Source organism: Protomyctophum parallelum (assembly GCF_964188405.1).
Source record: "Protomyctophum parallelum genome assembly, chromosome: 6".
NCBI lineage: Eukaryota > Metazoa > Chordata > Actinopteri > Myctophiformes > Myctophidae > Protomyctophum > Protomyctophum parallelum.
Genome location: NC_139701.1, coordinates 18,766,244 through 18,771,243, shown reverse-complemented (window position 1 = coordinate 18,771,243; position 5,000 = coordinate 18,766,244).

Genomic DNA, 5,000 nt, shown 5'->3' with positions numbered 1-5,000 from the left:
TCTCTCGCTCTCTCCCCCTCTCTCATTTTCTTTACATCCTCCCTTCCCTGCAGTGGTGGTGTAGTCGATTATTTACATAATATTTTTCTTTTTTAAACTTAAGTAAAAGTATCAATACCAAAATATAAATATTCTGTTACATGTAAAAGGCAGGTATTCAAAAGTACAAATGTATTGACTTGCAGTAGGCTACCAAAAAAGAAAATTCAGATCTTTGCCAAAAGCCAAAAAAGTATAAAATACATTTGGTTAATGTATGTTTAGTATTAACAATCTAAATATGCAAATAACTAGTAACTAAAGCTGTCAAATAATTGTAATGGAGTGAAAAGTACAATATTTGCAACAGTGGAGTAGAAGTATAAAGTACTGAAAAATGGTAAATTAAAAAGAAAGCCTCAACATTTTAAGTACAGCACTTGAGTGAATGAATGATGGCCTATACTTAGTTACTTTCCACCTCTGGGCATTGGCATTCTCATCTTTCCTTCATCCTCTCCTTCACTACCTTTCCTTCATCTTCTTAATAAGTTAATTCTCTCTCTCTCTGCATTCACCTTCCATTTTCTCTGGTCACCTTTGCCTTTCTTCATTCTCTCTAACAACTCTATTGTTGCTCCTAAACTGTCCCCAGGGGGTCCCCAACATAATGTGTTAATAATAATTTACCATCAGCATTAGTTTAACATCTTTTCTGACTGGGGTCCACGGCCAAATAGGTCAGGCCTACATATAACAACAACAACAACAACAATATATTCCATGAGAACAGATAACCTTCCTTAACACAAGGTCATCATGACATCAGGGACACTGGAAGCTTGGAATATTAATAGAAACCTCATATCTGCAATTCTGTCACAGTTTCTCTCTCTCTGTACATTTACAGAGAGATGGTGGAGCTATGAAGGTGAACAACAAAGATTACTTCAAGAGTTAGTTCAGATTTTTGGACTTTTTTGGATTTGGATTTTTGGAGAAATACTTTTTTCTACCATTAATAGTGGTTGCGATAATACGTGTTTCTTAATGAGGGGCAACTCTTTAAAAATAAATGTATCCACAAAACCAGCGTCATTATTTTGTATTGTTGATATACTAGAATTTCGCGGCCGCTTTGCGGCCGCTCATCCCAGAGTTACGTTGCCGCGCACTATGGGAAGAAGGAAATTGCGGGAGTTGACTCCACATGTAGTAACGGATGGGTTATTAGTTATTATTATGTGTCCTTATTAGTGTAGTGTAGTGTAGTGTAGTCAACACATTATGGCTCATACACACTGCCCGGTATTTGCTCCGATTATGCTGTCGGGGAGCATTTTTGGCGCTGGCCGACAAAACCCCTGATCTGACGTTAAGCGGTGCCCAAAAGTTATAGATCACAAAGGCTTCGCAGGTAGAGCACATGACATGGCCCTAAAAATATATATAATTTTAATATAAAAAACTATTTTTGCATCTGCCGCTTGAGATGACTTGATTGATTGACATAAAAAAGGGCCTGTCAGCTCAAACACACAATGCAATAGTTGTTGTTGCGTACAATCATCAGTAGCAAAGTCAAATACCAAAAATAAAAACCCTACCATTTCCATTTCCCCCCCTCTATTTCCCATTCCATGTGCGTTTGTCTTATAGTTTCTCTGGCCTCTGTACTACTGCCACCTACCGTCCATTCATTGTTTTACACAGTGGGTGAAAAAAACACACCCCTTAAGACTAAACCCGACCCATCAGAGGTGTGGCTTCCAGAGGTACCTTTGACATGACATTTTGTGTGTGTGTGTGTGTGTGTGTGTGTGTGTGTGTGTGTGTGTGTGTGTGTGTGTGTGTGTGTGTGTGTGTGTGTGTGTGTGTGTGTGTGTGTGTGTGTGTGTGTGTTTCGATGTGCAGGGCGTTGCTGAAAATGAACACCTGTGCTCAGCTACTTCCCTGGGTAAATAAAGGGGGAAAAAAATAAAAAAAATAAAGGTACCTTTCAAAACCTATAGAAGTCAGCCTGGTACAGACGAAGGGGACACCACTGTATGTAGCCTCAATTACATTTTGTAACTATTTTCTGCAATGGGATGATAGTTTTATTTGGTGGGTATATGACTGGTCGTTTTGAAAGTAGCTCTGAAGTAAAAAGAAGTGTGGGCAGCCCTGGTATAGATGAATATATATATATATATTCATTCCGTCGGTAAATCCCTGTAGGCTACCCACATATTGGTAGCCTATATTAGGCCAATATTGGCGTTATGCATTTCACTTGAATAATGTTGTGTGCGCACATGCGCGTGCGGAGAAAGACAGAGTTATTTAATGAAAGTGAAGATTATAACGTCCTGTATTGGTAGCCTATATTAGCCCAATATTGGCGTTACGCATTTCACTTGAATAATGTTGTGTGCGCACGTGCGCGTGCGGAGAAAGACAGTTATTTAATGAAACTCAAGATTATAACGTTCTGTCTCGTGCCGCCGTGTATAGGCTGCACGGCTATTCCTGTGTGTGTGTGTGTGTGTGTGCGTGGTGTGGCGAGAGAGAGATCGTGGCTTCCAGGCGTGCGTGTGTGTGCGCAATGAAATGTACTTGGCAGTATGGCTGGCAGGCGAAATGGCGAATTCGAACGGTGTAATTGTAATAGTTTGGGACAAACCAAAAACTGTGAAAGAACAATGTTGATGTAACTAAGAGATTCGCTGAGAGAGCGATATTTAATATACAGAGATTTAGAAGGAATAAGCAAAATCGTGATGCGAAAATTCCTCTCCTTCCTCGTTTCTCTTCTCCTGCGGGAGATCAAAATCAGATTCTGAGAGCTAGTGTGGGCCTATTAGAAGACAGGGCAGTGTTGCCAGGTTCGCGAATTGTAAGCGAGTCGTAGTGTGTGTTGAATGGCATTTGAATGGCATTTGTGGGGTTGTGAATGAATTTTCTCACATGTAATTTGTGCTCACTTGCATAGACCTGGCGAATTTAGCGTGGTGAAAGGGCAACAGTGTTCCGGGGGTGTGGGTGCTTCGGGCGATAATGTTTGTAGTAAACAAATGCATTGGTGGCGTGAGTGTGGACGGGAGGCATTTTTGGTGGCAGTGGCAGTGCCAGTGTTTGGCGGGTGGTGTCGAGTTTTGGCGTTCGGCGCGATAGGAGGAGATAGGTCCCGAACACTGCGAAGGTAAGTGTGTGACGTCACTGCCGTGTGAGTGTGTGTGGGTGTAGTGTGTAAGATGGTGTTGTGGGTGTTGCAATAGCGACGTAGCTGTTGTGGCTTTGGGTTTCTTGCCATGTGTTGGGTACAACTTCTCCAATATAGAATAGATATATATATATAAATATATAGGCCTATACATATAGAATATTAGTGGTCCATGACATGAAGATTTTGAGAACCACTGCTGTAAAACAACATTGGACAATGATGTTTGACAGTCAGCAATATTGTTGCTTATTCTAGATTTATTTTCTGACTTGATCTGGCCTGTTAACATTTTCATAGACCTGGTTGCTTGTTTCCCTCTCAGTCAATGTGGCAACCCTGGTCAATGCTGTGTTGACTGTTCTGTCTGATGATTTAGCTTAGCACACAACAGCTAGGAGGATGCAGCAGGCTGATGCCGTCATGTTTAACAGTATTTTGCGCAATTTATGTCCCCGAATTTATGGATATGGACTTATGGCTCCATCGCTGCCTCTTTCTTTAGTAGAAGTAGAAATTTAACATGTTGCTGACTGTTTACCTCCCTCTCACACGCGCGCGCGCACACACACACACACACACACACACACACACACACACACACAGCTGACGTCCTCTCCCACCGACGTCAGCTGTTCATTTATCTCCTTATTCATACACGCTTTGAGCTGAGAGAAGCTATAAAGCGCCTTTTAAATATGACAATGCTGTATATATATATCAGCTGCACAGTTCAGGCAAGTGTCTGTGGCATAATGTAACTTTAACAAAATAGGTTTGACAGCTTAAATCCGTGCGGCAGTGTTGTGTGTGTGTGGGACACAGGGTAGTGTTGTGTGTGTGTGTGTGTGTGTGTGTGCGTGCAATCAGAAGTACTGGCAGTAGCGAAATAACAAACGCGATCTGTCTAATCGTAGTAGTTAGGCACAAACCAAGTAGTTTCTAAGAACAATGTTAATGTAACTAAGACATTCGCTGAGCGACCTATATTTTAAATACAGAGATTTAGAAGGAATAAGCTAAATGGTGAGGCGACTATAGGTAAGGTTTCTCTGCGGAGTGCGGAGAGGGAGATCCATAGGGGAGATCACATTACAGCAGCCAAAGAGGGAGGGGGGGCTGAGAGCTAGTGACGGGTGTGGCTTGGTTGAGTTGGTTGAGTTTTCATTGGCTAGTGGCCACATCTGTATGGGCACATCTTTTATGGGCACATATTTTCATTGGCTAGTGGCACATCTTTTGCGCCACATGACAACTTCTCCAATATAGAATAGATACAATATAGCACAGATTTCGTTCAACTTTGACCAGTGCCCCCCACCAAATCCGTGACCGGAGGTCCGGAACTATTTAATATTCACCAAAACCAGACCAGGACTTATACCACTGGACTCAGGAAATTAATTAATATGTTTGCAATAATAATGGCAAGTATATCCTACAGCTTTAAGTCCAAGTATCTGAACTAACCCTTTAAGATGTGATTGGAGATTTGGAGTCACTGTACTGTATCCTATATCCTCCTCATGTACAGTATATATATGTACACACACACACACACACACACACACACACACACACACACACACACACACACACACACACACACACACACACACACACACACACACATACGTGCACACATGTTTTTATACAAACACAGGCCAATTGTGTTTGTATAGCATGCGACAAAGCCAGACGCAGCGCGATGGATTCAAACCCATAGAACTCGGAGTATTTTTGATTGAATTATTTATTTATTAACAGTTTGCAGAATTACAGTACATTTCAAGTACAAACTCAATACAAAGACTGT